Raw genomic sequence first — 20,947 nt, forward strand, 5'->3', positions numbered from 1 at the left:
CATGAAAGTAGTTCCCTATGCTAGGAGAGTAGTGGAGAAGAAGGATAAGGGGAGGGCTAGGAGCAGGAGCACCATTTTCTTTACGGATTTTGAATGTTTAAAAATCTGCCTCTGAAGGCAGGTCAGTAATTAGCAGCAGCTTACGTTTACAAGTGTATTTTTGCACAGCTCCATTGCACTGGCTAATTCATGGACTTTCTTCTTTGCCATTGAGGAAATCAGGAATGGGCTTTCTTGATGACGTGCTTCAATGCCCTGGCTACTCTTTAAGAGCCACCTCCATGCACACACAGACATCTCCATATATATATACACTTACACAGCAAGTGTATTTACAAACACTGCAAATATTTGACATCTTAGAAAAGCTCTGATAGAGGCTTCTGTTTTCTCAGAGTATTTAGCATAAATGTTCTAGCTAGGAAGCAGAACTGAATAAAACTGTTTACTCTAAAAATAATTGAAAACATGGCACAATACAGTTAGTCTGAGAGATGCACTTGCTTCGCATAGAACCTTAGACTATTATCTATACTACCTGTTGCAGAGTTAGACAAATTAAAAGATTATGAGATTTTGCTATCTATGCTGTATTTACCACTATGAGCCCATTTAAACACAGCACTTCTGAAAACAATTGCTCCCGAAACCAAAATTGAAATGCAGGAACCCTGTAATGTTAGCTGCAAGCAACAGTGTGCTGGTGCATGCTGTGTTCCTCATCTCGAACACTTCTCCCACTGACTTTTGAGAAAGAACAGACAATAGGCTGCTGCTTTTTGTTTCACAAGGGAAGCCAGGAGGAGTCAATACAATTATTTTTTGGCTTCTGCACACAGCGTATGCTGCCAGATAAGAACATAGTTGTTTGTTCTTTAGAAAAATCTTTAAAAAAAATGTTCTGAAGAATTTCTATCAGAATGCACGATCTTTGTCAGTAACTAATGCAAGCTGAATGCCTGAAACACAGGAAGAAGTCTTGAGTTTACCTTTTTCCCCACTGGGAATAACATTTTCAGCATTATGAGTGAGGATGCTAGCTGAAACATTGCATGCTGGGGTAGCAGCATCCATTAAGACTACTAATCTTCTCAGCTCCAGCTTCATCAGGGCTGAGTTGAGACCTCTCTGTTGACTTGAATGGACATTGCATCAGCCCTCCTTCTGATGCAATTCAGGAAAGCACTGAAGCACCTGCTCCTAACTTCAAGCCCAAGGCTAAATTCCACCAAGAATGAGGCAGACGTGTTCCAGAGCTGATCTGAATGGGAAGTCGGCAAAAATCCAGCAAGTAAAAGCATTCATAACATTAGGGAGAAAAAGGAGCATGATTTCCTTTGTGATGGCTGCTTCAAAAAGCTTTCCCCGTTCCAGAGCTGCTCCTCCCTTCCACTTGCTGTCCCATAGAGCAAGACTAGTGTTTCCATCCTTCCTTCCTTCCTGCTGGGCTGTGGCTCTCCAAAACGTGCTGCATGAGGAGTTGGGTTATTTTTTTTTCTGTAAGTAAACAACAGTATACTGTGCATTATAATATTGCTAAACCTGCATTTTAGCACATTAGTCAATAGAGCCTCTATAGGTTGTGAAGGCAGACTTCTACACTGGGTCAGCCCTGGAGAAGGAAAACACCAGTGCATAAATATTGATGCAGATACGGAGTTGTCCAGCACTTCACCTGGAGGAAATGCATTCTCTCCCTCTCTCCTGCCTCCAGCTCTGGGTCCCATAGTCAAGCAGGGAGGCCAGTTCCTTTCACAAGTGAGCACTGACCTCTCGAAGCAGATGAGTGCCACATTTCCCTCGGCGCTGCGTTTACAACACATGCCGGCTATCATGTCATCACTGGGCCTGACAGTGTGGACCCGCTGTACAGCTTCCACAGCTCCAAGCAGCTGAGATGATCCTTAAAAGGTGTATGATGGCTGCCCCAGCCAAGGCCAAATATCTGGAAGGACGGGCACCTCGCATGGTGCCATCCGAGCCCTGTGCTGTTATGCACAGGGGATGACCTGTAGGGTGAGAGAGGCCAGAGAAACAGCTGAGCAGGCAGGGTTAGACTTTTTCTCCATTATTCACCTTGAATATATATGTTTCTACTTCCAGTTGTCCTTTTAACACACCTTAAGGAGAGCCAGGCCTGCAACCAGAAAGGCTGCAGAGGCAACATTAGATCAAATATTCACATATGCAGTGATTTCCACAGAGGATTCTGTTGTCTCAGAGGGAGAGGGTTTTTGCTGAAGTATATTTTTCTAGTAATTAATTTTGGCAAAAAGCCTTCCCTCAAACACTGCATTCATACAGAACTGCAAGTTTTTCTTAGAATGAAAATCCTCCCTTTGAAATAGACTGTGGTAGCCTATGAAGCTTAGGCTTTAGTAATCTACTTCAATCAGCGGAAAATTGTTAGATTCATCATTTTCAGCCTTCATGCAAGTTTCCCATTGTCTGAGAACATGCTCCAGCAAAGACTTACCCTTTGCACCAACTACTGTGAACTAAAAGTGCTGCCAGCTTGAGTTTACATTTGGTATTGATTCTCTGTGGCCCCCAGCAATCTCCTCCAGCTTTGACGCTGGCCCTGCTTGGAGCAAGAGGTTAGACCAGGTGACTCCTGGAGGGACATCCCTTCCAACCTAAATTATCCTGTGACCATAAGATGAAGATGGAGAGAAATCTGCAGCCATAGCCGAACTACAGAGTCAGACTTGCTCCCTCAGCAGCTGATGCGAGGAAAGGAAACCAGCCTAACTTCAGACTGCTTGAAAATTACAGGGTACAGAATGGGAGAGCAGAGAATTTACAACTTCCAAAATCCAGTTTTTCACATGAAACCCATCACAGTGCCAGAATATTTTATTTTCTCGGTTTTGCAGTGTAGAAAGTAGTACTGCATCTCTGCTGCATATCACGACCCTCTCTCCTGAAAGTCAATAGGAAATGCACATATCTGCGCCTCCCATTCAAGCTCAGCAGGATGACTCGCACCCCAGTACAAGCACATGCTTAAATGCTTTGCTGAGTAAAACTCCAGGCACCGTCCCATTCTATCTGTAGCTATGACCCATCCTCCCACAAGTGTTCGTTCTTTGCTACATCATATAGAAAGGTTCAAAAGCATGTAAAAAGGTTACCGTTTTCTATTAAACTCTGTAGTGCTTTTCTATAAGGCTAGTAAATTCAGTTTATTGAGCAATATGACTGCTTGAGCATTTTTGGTGTGCTATAATGCTGAAGAGATACTGTATTATCCAGTACATTTCAATCTTTTAAAAGTTTTTAAAGACTGAAACGCTTGCAAATTAATTTTAGGAATGTATTAGCACATATACTATAGAGAAAATACATTCATATTCAGCCAGCTTTATAATAATTTCTGTTATCACAAAAAAATCTACTTTACTGGCACTAAAAATGTACATGAAGATGGACTGTATTCACCACAATTATCATTACTGTTAAGCATTTAAAAAGCCTGAGCCCATTACAATTTGATGACATTTAAAAAGAGAAGTAATTTTGTGATTAAAATCCTAAACATTAGAAGAAAAACTCCAGCATGACATTATTTGCAGAGAAACACCAAATTCACAGCTCTAAAATAGGATTTTAAATAATTTAAAATGTTATAGTTCTTTAATGAATTAACAATGCATGCCTGAGTACACTTTTCAGTGGAGGAATACCACAGAAAGGTCAAGTTACACTGAGAGTTTGTGTATGACAAGGTTGTTCACTTAGTGTTGGAACCAACATTTAAGGGCTCTGATGTAATATTTGAATGCCTACCAACGCACAATTGGTCTGCAAAGAAAATGCTGATAGTTTAGGAGAGGAGACTATTAGGCAGCCAAAGGTTGAAATCGATAACGATGCAGCAGGCTGTTGTAGAAGGAGGGTGAATTAGACAGCATGCTGTAAGACCAACAGTGTTTGGACCAGCTGCCATAAACTCAGCATTTGCAACAGCAAATCTGACAGCATGTTCAAAAGGCTATACTAAGATGCAAGAACAGATATGGGGGTCTGTTGTGATAATGATACTACAGATTGGTCTTCCATTGTGTGTAGGCTACACACAGTTGAGAAAAGTATGAACGTATCTTCGAAATGGAAAACATCAACTGCTTCTGGGTTTATTGCAGCGGATTTTGTTTACAATGACATGTTAAATAGCAGGACTAAAGAAATGCATATTAAAACTACCAGCAATGAAAAGAACAGTAATATTTGTGCAGTTACATCAGCACACAGAACAGCATCCTCCAGCACTGAGAGTCCCTGACAGATAAGTTTTGACACACCAAAATGATTTTATCAAAACTTGGAAAGCTATGCCGCAGGCTTAAAACTTCCAAGCTCCTAGCAATGCTCAGCAAACCAGTGGGTATCCAATCACAGCAAGACAAAAGAAGAAAAGGTAATTGAGCAGTCTGGTTCCAGCTTCAAAAGCAAGTCTCTGTTATTGCATATACCCACAGCTGGCAGAGCTGCCGCCAGCTGTGGAAAACTTGGCTTTGCAACCACGGCACAAGTGGCATTTCAGGAGCATTTTGTCTGAGGGCTCAAAAAGCCACACAGAGTAGCATTGTGCCTCTAAACATGAACTAATCTCTTGAGTAAAAGTGTAGTGTCCACGCGAACCCATCAGCCAAGAGCTCTACTGAAGAATGAAGCACACAAGATCTTTTATGTTTGGAGGTCTGTTTCATGAGGAATTCCTCATAATCTTGCATGACAGCGAGACTGCATCAGGACAAAGTGAGTGCCACCAGTGCATCCCTTGCCCCATGTGTTTTTCCTTCACCCATGCTTCACGGTTCCTGCACTGCACCTTCCCTCCACCGTGGAGTAAACTCGGCAATGCTTGTTTGCAAAGGGTGACTTTGGTCTAGGGATGCCTAGCATGATGTGTCCAGTGCAGTCGTGGGAAATCAGAGTCCTCCTAGGGTGATGTGGAGAAGCAACCCAGCACAAGCGATCAGTCACCCCTGGAAGAGTTAAAACACTTCACTGGCATAGAACAAACAGGGACTCCTAACCCTCTTCCTTAAATTATCCTTTGTCAGGCTCCAATGTGTATTTTAAATCACACCTATCCAGACATGAGATGGAGCAGTACCTTGGGCCATGTGAAGTATTTTAACTTCACCTGTCCCCGGGCAGTCTTTCTCCCCTCCTCTTCCCCTGTCTAGTGCTAAAAAAGTCCTACTGGGGAATGAAGGTCACTCCAGATGCACAAGGATGAATGGAGCTTTAGCATGAGTTCAGCTGAAGGAAAATCTTCATAAAAACTCCCCTGAGGGCTCAGGTAACCCCCATCACGTTTATTAGGAGTTTCTTGCGCAACAGTGTTAGAGATAAGCTGTCCAGAGCAGTGGAAATGTTGCCTTTTCCCTTGGTTTCATTTTCTGTGTATATTGATTTTATTTTTTTGTATGCATGGAGATTATAGACAACGTGAATAATGTCAGGGCAGAGGTGATTCATTTTTATGACACTTTTTCAGCAATGGCATGTGAGATATGAGCAATACTGTGCCAGTTGCTTCGGCTTAGATTTGAATCCAATTGTCAATGAGTAAAATGAAATCTCACAGCTGCCAACATTCAATTTCTGAGGCTCTCAGGATTTTCATCACACATCCACAACAGACAGAAAGTAACTCCCAGATGACTTTTGCTTTAAAGTTGCATTATATCTATTTTTAAGGACAAAAATTAGAACTAGAATTACTTCCAATATGTCATTGATACTGCATGCTATATGCCATTATACAATTATATTGAATGCACTTAATAAAAAGTTTATGTTTGTGCCAAAAATGCCAGGTAAACACATTTATTTGCTGTGTATCAGTCTAAATTGATTGCAGTTAACATGGCAGTCTTTCCTCTGAAAGCATCTCAGGATGGACTGCCAAGTTATACTGGCAAAGATACATTAGAGGCCTTCTAATATTTGTGCTCCAAAGCATAGCAGATCAGCTGTCAGGAAGAAGTTTCCTGCTTATATGTGATTTAATAGTTCTCGTTCAACAGATCTCAAGTAGCCGTTTCCGCTGATAGCTGATCTTATGGTAAAGAAAGCTTTCAAAATATTGATGGATCTAGCCTTTCAGGCTTCAGCAATTCTGTCCTCTCTTTCTCAACCCACTGTGTGTATTTCAAAGCCTCTCAGACAGCTAACTTACAGGAGGCTGGGCAAAAGGTGCCTGATCCGGACCTCAGTGAAGTCAAAAAGATTTGTCATGACTTGAATGTAGTTGCACCCAGAACCACCAAGGTGCTGCATAGGCTGTGTCTGTGCTAGGAAGTTCACTAAGGGACAGATGTGTAGAGAGAAAGTTGGTGCTAATACTTCATACCTTTTGGGGGTGAAGGGTTTAGTGTAAACGACTTACAGTCTGGTCCCATGGACTGAATGCCCAGAGCTTCTGCAGTGCTACAGGAGCGACCCTTCTGGTTTTTACTCACCTGAATGGTGCCTGCATTGTGCACCCCAAGACCAGCCCACTGGGCAGATCAAGGCACAGTGAGTATTGGACAGCTACACTTCAGAAGCAAATTTGTCATCAAGCCTAAAACGCTACCATAGGCACACCCACACTTACTAGCATAGTTATGTTTCTTGACATTTTGTTAAGCATGGAAGCAGTAGCTGCAGTCCCGCATTCTTGAACAGTTCAGTCATGACACCGTGAAGTATCTCTAGCATTTTCATTATTTGGCTTACTAAATAGTAGGCATTTTCAGATTAAAGATTCTAAATGATATTGAGATAGATAGACTGAGTCAGAAGTCTATCTAACACAGACTTTTACCTGTATAGCAGCTGACATCAGGAGCTTCTGAATCATCCTTTAAATTACCCTAACCAAAAGTGCGTAAGAGTGATTTATCTCAGACGCTCATGTTCAGATGATAGCAGCTACACAGTTCAAGCCCCTTCCCACAGCCTGCTGCATAGTAGAAAACTAAACAATCAAACAACTAATGAAGCATAGCTTTGTTGTGAGAAACAACAGGTGCAAACTTTCGTAAGCGTGAGAAGACCTGCTATCTTGAGGACAGTAATTTTGGCCGCTATGGCATGAAAACTGAATTTCTGAACAGTATGTTCACCTCCCACAAATACTGCCAGGAGCTTACCACCCACGAATACTGCCATTGGTACAGACTCTAAACACAAAAGAAAGCTATCGCTGTTCTTTTCTGGAACTAAGAAGATAATGTTAATCTCCTGTGTAACATGCTTTTTGTTATCAGCGCTCAAGGTAAAACAGCACATGGCAGTCTGCCATGACACCAATTACATACATCTATATAAAACATAAAATTAAGATCTTTATTAATCTGAATTCTTAAAAAGAAAATAAAGGACAGCCTACACTCTTCTCCTCAAAGTTTAACTTTTCTCACCCTGTGAAAAATTCTCCCCATCAGTAACATATCTTCAAACGATTTTAAAGGCTTTACAAGCATGTCTCCCAGAATGTTTTGTTAGAGCCTCATTGACAACATCCCACATTCTTGAAACACTGTGTCTACACAAATGAGCTCTGAACCCTAAGCTTATTCACAGAGACCCTGCCAACATATCTAATGAGCATTTACGTCTGTGGCTTTAGTTCATACAGAGTCAGTCCACACTCTCCCAGTCAGGTATCAGTTCTCAGCCCAGAGAAGAAATGCCCAAAATATTGGCAGCTTCCTAAAGTACAGCCCTGGTACGGGCCATTGCACAGATGTTCCCAGTCTGGTTCTGTCAAACAACATAGGGCAAGTCACCTTCTCCAGGGTGCCTTTCAACACACCCCTGAGCAGGGGGAGAGAGGGAGGTAAAAACTAACCTCTTTGCCTTTGCATTGCAAGGGTGTTCCCAGAGGCGCTTCCAGGCAGGCAGCAGTTTGCAAAGCTACCGTCTCTCATCTGTTAGCTACTTCTTGCCAAGGGAAAACACAGTGACTGCCCACAGGCGAGCACCTCTGCTTCCCAAGTCTCCAGTGCAGAGCTTTGGTCTACTGCTTCACATCTGCTTGATTTGAAGGTGCTTGCTCAGGCGTGGGACTTGCACCCTGGACTCTCTTAACTGTCCTGGTTTACTTAGCAGCTGTTTCACGCTCTGGGTGCAGTACAGTTCCATGTGTGTACCTGCACAACATGGCAAGGTGCTTTTGCGGTCTTGAGGTCCCATTGAAGTTACTGCACAGACCTCCTTTTAGCCACTTACAAGGACACGCCTGCAGCTCCTGCATTGCAAATTTCTTGGTGAGAACCATAGGCAGCCTAAAAGGTCTCTGTTTCATCAAAACCAAGGGACCCAGTGGGGAGGAGACAAAAAGTGCGCGGTTCACTTGCTACAGGGTGCAGTTCCTTTCCTGCAGCACTGACACTCCTGTGTCCCTGCAGGTTTCAGATCCTTTTAACGTCACCTTGCTCCTTCAGAGAACCTGCGTTTCGTGCAAAGCCCTCCCAAAGGGTCTCCACTCCATCTTGTGAGGACGGTATTCCATGGAAGTTATTTTTGCTTTTTATTTCACAGAAAAAGCATGAGACGGTTTTGTTTTACTGGAGAGACACTGATACAGACAGCATCAGCTTGAAATTCTGTACCTTAAAAAGCTCGAGTACTTTCAGGTAGAAGTCTGTCCCCTGCCAGTATTTTTGGTTTTACAATCACCTTCTAGTTTGTTCCCTTTTTTTTTTTTTTTAATAAATTATCTTCCCCACTGCTGAGCTAAAGGTCTGCACAAACATTGAGGGAAACTGCCTTTACATAAGTTGTTGTCAAACAAACAAAGGACAAACAATTCTTGCCTCTACTCTAAGGCACTACAAGACACAAGAACAGACAAATAAAATTGCAGCTCTGAGCACGAGGTTTTACGCTAACCCTATCTCTTCCATCCCGGCTATGAAGGTGCCCTTCACCGGGAACATCAGGGGCTGCTGGCAGAATGCTGGGTTCCCTTTCACCTTCTCCTGCAAGGACTCGGCGTTCACCCTGTGCTGTCAGTTTCAGGTATCGGCTGCTTTCTTGCAATGCTGCAGTGCTTGGCTTTCAGAGCCTGTCACACGCACTGGATCTGCTCCATTTTTCCTAAATATGATCTAGGACAAACACATTCACACAGACCTTGCCCACGTCAGGTAACTGCAGAAAACTGCGAGGTCTGGGGTTCGGTGTTGTTACATTGAAGCCTGGCTCTCCACCTGGCCTCAAAGAAACCACGCTGAAGATGAAAGTAAAAAGGACTTCGGTTTTTTGTCTCCTCCATGTTTTAACCATTCTCACAATCTTGACTTTTGCCACTCTGAATAGAAATGAGAGCTCATCAGATAGTAATTGTCATAAATGTGAGCTGGTGGCATTATGAACTGAAAAAGTTGAGAAATATTTAGACTTTGTCACTGTGAGCACTGCATAGTGTCAAAGGTGACATCTGCTATGGAGGTCGTCTAGCATAAGGCACTAATTGGCATTTATTGAGTAATATTTGTGACTTTAATCTATAGAGTCTGATCTCTGACTCATGTTTCAGACAACTTTGCTGAGTCAGTTAAAATATGTAAACACCCTTTCAACATTAACACATTTCAGATTCCCTTATATTATACAGTTATCCTTTTGATCACTTTCGACCAAGTCTTTGGAAGCAATTATCTTCTTATCAAAGACCTTTTACTTGTTCATGGTAATTAATGATTTATACAGGAAGAAAAATAACAGGAATGGTCTGTAAAGAAAAGTTCATATACTTCCTAAAGGCTTAAATCTTTTGAATTTAATATTTTGGGAAGGATAGAGATTCAGAAAAAGCTTGCTAAACTGGGGGGGGGGGGGGGGGGGAAACACTAGCAAAGCCGTGAAGACTCAGCATACTTTGGTAATAAATCTTGGCTGTCTACATGCTTATCTTTGTTAATTCATGAGCATCAAAGTATTCTCACAGAGCTCCAGTGATATACTCAATCCAAATTTTTGTAGTATTTAGATCAAACAAGGACACAATCACATACCTGATTTTATGGCTCTGGGGAGCATGCAGTTTTGTCACTAATTCGTTGACTAATTCATTCACCTGAGACCCAAGGCAGCCCACTGTAAACACTGAATTCTGTCTCTGTCCTCCAATCTCAGAACAAAATCCTTTTTTTATTCACATCAGCCTTGTTCTGGCTTTTCTTTAATTGAAGGAACTGCACTGCAAAAATAAGTGATGTATTACCATTATGAAGTTTCTCTCCATGGCATTGTGCTGAAGTTGTTGAATGAGTTGCAGGCAGACAGTGCTGTGGTGGGAAAGAAACAGTTGCGGCACCTGGAGCACACATGGCAAGAGACGTGTGTAAAAGGTCTTGCGAAATTATGCAGGCCTGAAAAATAAGCTAACATGGATAAGAGACAAGCAGGAGAGCACAGCAAAGCAGAATAACTGTGCCAGCTAGTTTCTGGTGTAGGTATGAAGCTGTACAATGAAGACACACAAAAGCTAGGAGGAGAGCACGCATTTGTTATTAAGAGCCTGTCAACCACACAAGCACTCACAAACAGAAGAGTGGTGGCCTTTGCTCCTGTATTTTATTGTGTTGAGACGAGGTTGGTCAACCCCCGTGCTGGCAAAGATGGATTGTTAGGAATATGAATGTACAGATACTGCAAATGAATGAGGAAATGTAGTTGTCAAGATCTCCTAAAGAGGACATCCCTAAAAGGGACAGAAATGTTTATCTGGGAGAGAACCATCATGAAGGGAGTAGAGAAGCAGAGCAAAGCCATAACAGAAGCAGATCTGTGTGCAGATATCCTAGCTAAGGCAAAAAGCACACAGAGGGAGTCTAGGAAAAACAGAGGAGTCAGCCAGAACTATGCCAGTACTTCTTCAGGAAGGAAGAAGTAGCTTATCAAGTGCTACTTAGTGATGCCAGGGAAAAGCTTCGATCGTACAACTCCAAAAGAAGAGTAACTTTAAAGAGGGTGTTGCTTGAGAGGGAGGCGCGATACTGACAATCGTTACACTTAAGGACACAAATTGTCTCCGAAGTTTTTTTTTCCAGGCTTGCTTACTGCAGGGATATAAGAATGAACATAACCGAGTGCAGAACAGTTACTGGTAAGGATGGCTAGAAGGAAAAATGCTGCTGTACCCAGCAAAGAATATGAGGCCATGAATGGTGCCAACGGCATCAGTGAGGAATCTAAGGTCTGAATGAGAGAGTAAGGATTGCCCATTTGTTGTCTTTTACATTCCAGTCCCTTTATTTCACAGACAGTTTAGTTATGGGTATGTCAGAAACTGATTCTTGCTTCTTTCTATGGTCATTCAATCCCATACTGAAGTTTGGAGTCCCCAGACTGCCATGTTTGCTTTGTATTGCTTCAAGCATGAAATCAGCTTTCCCCACAGGGAGATATTGATCATCTAAAAAACCTACATCAAAAATGATGACAGCTTCAAAACCATCATTAATGTTATCTTTTTCCCTTGAATTTGATTCTCCATTCCAATTTCTTAAACCGCAGATAGCACAGTCCTTACAATGGCTGACCACAACGTTTTTTATATTAATGCTGAACTTTCTCAAATGCTTCTGCCAACTTTTGATACACCCTTAATAAATCCACCACAAGGAGTCTTTCAAAGTACTTTGAAAAATGAAGCTGTACGATACTAACCAACAATTCTGGGAAAAGTAAGTGAAGGTCAAAAAAGACAGGTAAGAAAATCAATGAATTGCACTATTTGAGGAACAAAAACTTGAAAACTCAGTCCTCAGTTGAACAGATGGCTGGTTGAGATGGAAAGGCAAAGATGGTCTTGGGGAGCAGCTTTGCCTCCAGACTTCTTGTCTGGAGAAGGAGGTGATCTAAAGCTATTGGTAGTTTGTTACCTGCTTTACTTGGAAGTTTCCACCTGCATTACAGCAGGAAGATGGGCTTCTGCAGTAAAAAGGCTCATAATTCATACCTCTTGTACTAGTAACCCCCAAAAACTTTTCAGCTGGGCAGTCACAACCTCCACTAAACCTGCTTTCAAATATCTGCAATCTAGGGCAATAGGAATAAAAACATACCTCCAAGAGCACATGGAAATGCCAAAGAGTTCTTATCATTCTGCAATTACATTCCTTCATAGTTTAGCTTTCTGAAAGCATCATTATGATTTATAAGATTCAGCAACACTGGCACCTACTGAACACAAAATGCTGAAGTCCTGGTACAGTACAACGTGTACTTACCTATAGAAGAACATTACTTGGCTGCAGTTCAAGTGTATTTTAAGTATTTATGCACTTGTTCCTCTTTGGTTTACCATTTAAAGTTCTGACACATCCTCAGAGGAGGTTGCTCTTTGGGTGGTTTTTCGCTGGCTAAGATACTAGTCTGTTTGAACTTTTTATTTTGAAGAATCTGAAACTGGAACATAAAAGGAGAAGACACTGACAACTCTCCAGCCTTCATCTGCAGGTTAGATCGTGCAGTGTCTGATGCCTACAGTTTTCACTGTGATGGTAATGCGTGGTGTTGAACTTTGTCAGTGGTGACAAGTTCGTGGACTTTAATACCTTTGGAACACTTCTCTGTGGAGTAAGGGTGCATTTAGGCTCTGCCTTTTGTTGTGCACCAATAAACAGTGGCCTCTCCCATCCCTATAAGCTCGGTTGCTTAGAAACACACAGCTGGAGCGGACTTTAAGAAATCTCATCTGCTGCCTGCTATTGCAGGCAGATGTATCATAATCACACTTTCAAATGTATCGAGATCCAACTAAGAAACCAGCAGATGTCTTGCTTTTACTATTTTTTTTGGAAGATTTGCTCCATGATGCCCCATTACCACATCACGCTGGTGAATCCTGCCTTTTCCTTTGATCATGCTGGTGCCTTTCTTTGTGTGCACTCCAGCCCGAGTTACTGTTTCAGACATGGACAACCAATATTTCAGGTGGCACTAGGTACTACTGAGGCCTCATAGAGTGGGATCAAGATCTGTTCGTCTCCCACTGAAGTCCTTCTTCTCTGTTCTGGCAGACTGTGGGACTATTTTAGTCTTTCCCATCACACTCTGTGTCACAGGCATCCTCTACCCGTTTTTCTCCTCCTTTGCAACCTCTAGCCAATGAGCTCCCTGTTTACAGCCAAAGTCTACTTATTTAGTCTCAAGTGCTAAATAACTTATACACCGTGCTACTAAATTTCACCCCCCCCTTGTTACCCAGACCGTCAAGATCATTCAGTTTTTCCCATATCCGCATTTTGTTTTTTCTCCTCCTAAAGAGTCACTTGGCTTTAATGGCATGCCCAAACCTTTTTTTAGACATGGGCCTAATAAAAATGTTAAAACATATCCATTCCAAGACAGAGTCTTCATTAAAAGGAAAGTGCTGAACTAGAGGTTGTTTAATCCTAGCCACCATGGTTTTCCTTTCTGTTAGCTCCTTACATGCCATATGGTTCTAAATAAGGTGTTTTTTTCCCAGTAAATGGGCAATAGCAAATATTTAACAATATGTAGCAATAGCAAACATTTTTTCATGTCCAAGAGACTAGACCTACTGCATTCTTTCTGCTTATTTTCTCGACATCTTATCACAAATGCTTGGTTTATCAACTGGTACAATTCACAAGTAGGGGAACCCAAGCTGATTTCCACCCCCCTCTCCCCTCCTCCCTTTTTCCATTGAACGTTCGTCCAAACTTGGTCTAAAAGTTTTCCAAACTCAATCTGAAAAGTCTTGCCTGTATTTGAGGTCACACTACAGGATGAATAGTTGTTCAGATTCCTTTTATTCCTTTTTTAAATAGAGGTATTACACATTCAGCAGAGCTATAACCTTGCTCTTACATTGTTCGTTCAGAGTCATGGAGAACAGTTTACCTGAGAACCAGGAATTCTTGTCGTTTGCCCTTACAGTCTAGCATTATACTTAAAAAAATGTAGCAGTGTATTTGGGAAGGAAAGGAGAAGAAGAGTGCTTCTGATATTTTCTTTAAAGTTTTTTTTTAAGTGGTTGAAGAATGCTTCTTGGTTTTCACCCTGTGCAAGCTTCACCTGAGCTCATCAATTCATCTACAGGCAGCTGCAAGCAGCCTCACAATCACAGGCCCTGGTTCTCATGGGGGACTTGAACCACCCTGACATCAGCTGGGAAGACCATACAGCTAGGCAGGCGCAATCCAGGAGGTTCCTACAGAGCATCGATGATAACTTTCTGATGCAAGTGGTGGAGGAACCAACAAGGAAAGGTGCTCTGCTGGACCTTGTATTAACAAACAAGGAAGGGGCTGGTGGAGGATGTGAAGGTCGGAGGTAGACTCGGCTGCAGTGACCATGAAATGGTCGAGTTCAGGATGCTGCGTGGAGGAAGCAGGGCGATAAGCAGGATCAAAACCTTGGACCTCAGGAGGGCTGACTTTGCCCTCTTCAAGGAGCTACTGGGAGGAATCCCGTGGGCCAGGCCTCTTGAAGGCAGGGGGGTCCATGAGTGCTGGTCGCTATTTAAACATCACTTCCTCCATGCTCAGGAGCAGTGCATCCCCCTGAGAAAGAAATCGAGCAAAGGAGGCAGGAGACCTGCATGGTTAGACAAGGAGCTTCTGGTGGAGATCAGGTGGAAGAGAAAGGTCCATGGAATGTGGAAAGAGGGGAAGGCCACTTGGAAAGAGTACAGGAATGTGGTCAGAGCATGCAGGAATGCGACGAGGAAGGTCAAAGCCCACCTGGAATTGAAGCTGGCAAGGGATGTCAAAAACAACAAGAAGGGCTTCTTCAACTACATCAGCAGCAAAAGGAAGGCTAGGGACAATGTGAGGCCGCTGCTGAATGAGGCGGGTGTCCTGGTGACGGAGGATGCAGAGAAGGCAGAGCTACTGAATGCCTTCTTTGCTTCAGTCCTCAGTGCCAAGGCAGGCCCTCAGGAATCCCAGGCCCCGGAGGTAAGAAGCCTACAGAGAGGATGACTTTCCCTTGGTCAAGGAGGACTGTGTGAGGGATCGCTTAAGCGATCTGGATGTCCACAAATCCATGGGCCCCGATGGAATGCACCCACGAGTGCTGAGGGAGCTGGCGGGTGTCATTGCTGAGGCACTCTCCATCATTTTTGAGAGGTCCTGGAGGACAGGAGAGGTGCCCGAGGACTGGAGAAAGGCCAGTGTCACTCCAATCTTCAAAAAGGGCAAGAAGGAGGACCCAGGGAACTACAGGCCTGTCAGCGTCACCTCCATCCAGGGAAAGGTGATGGAGCAGCTTATCCTGGAGGTCATCAACAAGCAAGTGGAGGAAAAGAAGGTTATCAGGAGTAGTCAGCATGGATTCACCAAGGGGAAATCATGCCTGACCAATCTGATAGCTTTCTACGATGACATGACTGGCTGGGTAGATGAAGGGAGAGCTGTGGATGTTGTCTACCTAGACTTCAGCAAGGCTTTCGACACAGTCTCCCATAATATCCTCCTAGGAAAGCTCAGGAAGTATGGGCTGGATGAGTGGTCGGTGAGGTGGATTGATAACTGGCTGAATGGCAGAACTCAGAGGGTTGTCATCAGCGGCGCTGAGTCTAGTTGGAGGCCGGTAACTAGTGGTGTCCCCCAGGGGTCAGTACTGGGCCCAGCCTTGTTTAACATCTTCATCAACGACCTGGATGAAGAGTTAGAATGTACCCTCAGCAAGTTTGCTGCTGACACCAAACTAGGAGGAGTGGTAGATACACCAGAAGGCTGTGCTGCCATTCAACATGACCTGGACAGGCTGGAGAGCTGGGCAGAGAGGAACCTGATGAGGTTCAACAAAGGCAAATGCAGGGTCCTTCACCTGGGGAGGAACAACCCCATGCATCAGTACAGGCTTGGGGTGGACCTGCTGGAGAGCAGCTCTGTGGAGAGGGACCTGGGTGTCCTGGTGGACGACAGGTTAACCATGAGCCAGCAGTGTGCCCTGGCTGCCAAGAAGGCCAATGGCATTCTGGGGTGCATCAGGAGGAGTGTGGCCAGCAGGTCGAGGGAGGTTCTCCTTCCCCTCTACACTGCCCTAGTGAGGCCTGATCTGCAGTATTGTGTTCTGGGCTCCCCAGTTCAAGAAAGATGAGGAGCTACTGGAGAGAGTCCAGCAGAGGACTACAAGGATGGTGAGGGGACTGGAACATCTCTCCTATGAGGAGAGGCTGAGGGAGCTGGGCTTGTTCAGCCTGAAGAAGAGAAGGCTGCGAGGGGACCTAATATATACTTGCAAATATCTGAAGGGTGGGTGTCAGGAGGATGGGGCCAAGCTCTTTTCAGTAGTGCCCAGTGACAGGACAAGGGGCAATGGGCACAAACTGAAGCACAGGATGTTCCGTCTGAACATGAGGAAGAACTTCTTCCCTCTGAGGGTGACGGAGCACTGAAACAGGCTGCCCAGGGAGGTTGTGGAGTCTCCTTCTCTGGAGATATTCAACACCTGCCTGGACAAGGTCCTCTACAGCCTACTGTAGGTGACCCTGCTTCGGCAGGAGGGTTGGACTAGATGATCCACAGAGGTCCTTTTCAACCCCTACCATTTTGTCATTCTGTGATTCTCAGGGTAGTCCTACACATCTCATTGATCAACAAGTCTTTCTATTCCTTACAGACTTTCTGCATATCCCAGATATCGCCACTGAAGCACTTATTCAGTTGGATCTGGAGCTCTTTCCAACACACGCATTGCCTTTGCTCAAGAAACAATTTCCATCTAACATGTTTGTGTATTTCTGCTTTGAAATTCCCAGCCTCTTACACAGTCATTTAGCAATGCCTTTATATTTCATTCAAGTGAAAACTCTGATTAGCTTTAGCCATGGGTTTGGTCATTTTTTCAGTAATTTTAAACTGCAGTACCTTGGGCTAAAGCTGTTTTGCACATGAAACTCGATCTGTAGGCTATTGCCCACCTGAGCCCGATTGTTAGTAGTTTTTTTTTTTCCTCTGCTGTATATATAAGGAGACGAGCATCCATAATAAAGTTCTAAGTAGAATTTCTACTCTAACATGTTGTCTCCAAGGACAACTCTCCTTTTTTTTTTCTTGACTCTAATCACTCACATGACATTAAAATTACCTTTTCTTTCATTTCCTTCTAAGACCTGACAGAAAACTGTTTATCTTCAGAAAATAACTGAAAGAAAGACTGACTACAGAAAGGTAGGAGAATAATATCTTAGCTGCAGAATTCAGCTGAGGTAGTACGTAACTGTTCCTTTGCTCAAGTCTCTGTCCACACAAAGTAACCTTTCATTCAAAGGTCTAGTGTTTTTAATTTACATGGTATTGCTATGCATTTGCTAGAACTCTGTAGCTGCTCTGTAAAGAGAGACTTTGCCTCTAACACCAGAACACACAACTGCTCCCTTTCTAGATGCACCCAGCAAAGACATGACTGATTCTCTACAGTGCTTCAAAACATGTTTTGCTGGAGTTATCCCCACTCTTTCTAAAATACTTCCTGCACCCACTGCTCAGCAATAAACCTCGCAACATAAGGAGGTACAAAGATGCTTATGCACCTTCTAAATTTACTCCTTCAGAACAACCACAACCTGTCCTGTATGGTCTCTGTCCTTGCACACCATTTCTATGACATGTACATTAATTACGTTCATATCGAGAAAAAAACCTGCTTTTTCAGAATGCTATCATTACACACCTTACAGTGAAGAAAACAAGGAGAAAAACATCCTCCAGTATTAACCAGGATTGTTCAATTGGAAGATGCTGCTGAGGGCACAGAGGGAACATGCTCACACACACAGTCTCCTGTCAACACTTGCAGCAAAACAAGGTCCTTGTAGTGACTTAGAAAACCTATGGATAAGGACAAGGAGCTGCCAAAGCACCGTATGAAGGTTATGCAAGGACTAACAACCTTGCTCTTAATTTGACAGAGTGCAACAAACTCCTTCAGGTCCTCTTGTGGCCCTTTGAACATTCTTAGCAATTATTACTAATGCCCTTGACAAGAATAGCTTTTATGAGCCCTTCGTTGAGTTTTTCAACTCAGAATAAGAACTGCTTTTCTATTCTGCATGATAAACACAATTTAAAAAAAAAACTGCAATAAGCAGCACTAAAATTATCAGCTCAGTGTCTCATCCCGAAATTTTGAAGAGGTGTAACTGCCTATACCCTTTCATTTTGTTTCCATTTATAGTTTTTACATCATTTTTCACATATTTAAACCTACTTCAAAAAACCTAAAAGTGGCAATAAGTGATAATAATGGATAGTCCTATTCAATTTTTTTTTAAAGATACATGATAAACTTCTGCCATTTTCATGTCTTGCTAGGCATGCTTTTAAGTATGGAGACTATACTTTCAGATTTAAGAGACTAAAGAAAGGAAGCAGAACAGTGATCGTATGGGAGTTCCCCATACCTCAGCTGTTTAAGGAATAGTCATTAAAAGTTCATAAAAGAAAAATATCAATCACCATCCTTATAAAGAGGCCTACAAGTAGCATTTGAAAAAGCAGAAAATGGCTGCTGCTGACTCCTGTCAGCTATCAATATCCAAAACAAAGCCATAATAGTGCCACAGCCAAATAATTACAAGGTTGGTTTTGAGATTTGATTTAAAGGGTTAAACATGGGACTAAAACTTCTGAGGGAAGACTAATCACTTCCTTAACTCTCCATTATACTGGAGAGATGTGTGTGATATAATATGCTAATATATTATAAAATTGAAAAGTGCAAGCAAAACCAAATCATAGGTGTTTGGCTCCAAACACTAAATTAACGCAGCTCTACAATAAATCAGAATGTACCAAGGTCATGCAATCTCTGTCATTGTCCTAGCATTTTTCATAAAGCTCTGTGCTAATATTTACCTGAACATGTAAAAGGTGTATAAGATAGGCATTTAAAAGTATTATTGAACTCCAAAAGTTGGAAGGTGGGTGATAAAGACAAACACATCCTGCATTAGAGACACCACACTCAAACAGGCATGCTCAGCCAAGCAAGCGAAAAGCAAATTCATCTCAGAGATATGTCTCCATCGTATCACCTAGCAGAAGGAGGAGGGCTGGACGCAATAATCTAAGAGGTTCCTTTGAATCTTGTCACCTACAATTTTGTGGCCTGATTCTTTCTTTATTGGATAAACATTGCATATAAAAACCAGAAAATGCAGAAGTCTGGAGAGGATATAAACCCTCAGGTATTAGAGCATAAACAACCTCTTAACTAGCGCAGGAAAGAACTCTTCTCACCTGCAAGTCATTTCATAAGCACCCAGATCTTGCCTCTCATAGGGAAACATCTGGTAGCAAAAAGAGGATAATTCCTTTTTCCTCTAGTTAAAGCTTGCACACCTGAGGGGAAAAAGCAAGCACTGAACACAGATGGTACCTCACATTTTTCTTGTTGGAAAGTGTGAAATTGGGAGGATTATAGAGTTAAGCCCACCTACCTGTGCTGCTTTCTTTGACCAAAAAATGGCTAGGGTAATCCAGCAACATAAATCCAAGCAGAAGATAATAATCTTCTGTTCTGACAGCAGTCGGTTGCCTTTCCCGCTCATCTAGGACTGTCTTCTCCAGGTTGGCCATGCAGGTCCGCAGAGTACCTGATGTGGAGAAAATCTTCCTATTTAAATGTTTTAAAGCTCATCTGCCTTTTTTTGAACCTCTGACCTTGATAGCTTCTCCATCTGACCACGCACCAGCTGTACATGTTTGCTATGACACTGCAGAAATAACAGTGTTTGTCAGTTTTCACCAGATTAAAATATGCATGTGTAGGAGAAAGAGATTTGAGGGTTTAAACGCAAAAGAAAAAAAAAATCATTTACATTTGCAGCTGAATTCTTGAGCTCATTTCTTCTGTCATTAAAAGAAGAAAATTATCACAAAAATGTATAACTTTCTCAAGTGTTTCTTCCACTTCTTTTCCACAAGACCTGAATATGACCCAATCTTGCAAAGCAATGTTTATCACTCCAAGACTACAATTTTAATGTAGTCTTCAATTCAATAAATTCACTAAAAATGAAAAAAGCATTCATTTTTATCTATAACTACCTGACACCCACATAGTATTTTTGCTAGTCTTATCCTAATGTGATAGAAAAATACAATTTATCAATATTCAGTGGTTCTGCCCATTGAGCTATGAATCCTCATTTCTTTTCCATGTGTTGTTCTCCACAAAAACACATTTTAAACCATTTTAAAAAGACATACTTTCTATCTTAAAAGTTGTGGTTTTACATTCTGTCTGGTAACTCTTCCTGAAGTATATATCTATTTTTATTATTATTTATTCCATTTTAAAAATTAATCTAGGGCGCAGATTGAAATCAGAAACCAGATCAGTTTCAATGAAGATCATGACAGAAGACCCACCGACTTCAGCTGACCCCAGATTTCACCCAAGTGTCAAAGCCATTTGCAAGGTGTTCTCTGTCTGCCAGAGGGGAACTGCTGAAACCAGTGGGTTTCGGTGGGGCTGAAATGGTCTATCTACCCAGAAATCATTCCATCTCATCTGATTTATCAGAGTGTCTCCTGAAAAATTTTCCCTGCTTTGGCCACATGAGAAAAAACAGTATTTCCTTCTCAGGAGGGATGCTATACTTGTCCTTTCATATTTATTTCTTAAATCTCTGTTTCCACACAGCATATAATCAGATCTGTGGCAGAAAAGGGTCAGCTTAGTTCTTATTACACTAGAAAAGGTTAGAGATGTGTTCTCAAAACTGACTTCAGAGTAATTAGAAAAAGAAACAGAGGAAAACAAAGAAACATGATGACCAAAGTCCTAAGGCATACAAGAGACAAGATGCATGCCAAATATTATGCCCATGCAGCAAAAGAGTTCTGTTCACATCTGCACCCAGAAGCTGGAGTAAAAATAGGAACACTATTCCTATGCCTGTATGGCTAGCTGCCATGCAAGTATGCACAAATACATTTTACACTTCCTAAAC

Source organism: Opisthocomus hoazin, chromosome 1 (genome assembly GCF_030867145.1).
Source record: "Opisthocomus hoazin isolate bOpiHoa1 chromosome 1, bOpiHoa1.hap1, whole genome shotgun sequence".
In the NCBI taxonomy this organism is placed as follows: domain Eukaryota; kingdom Metazoa; phylum Chordata; class Aves; order Opisthocomiformes; family Opisthocomidae; genus Opisthocomus; species Opisthocomus hoazin.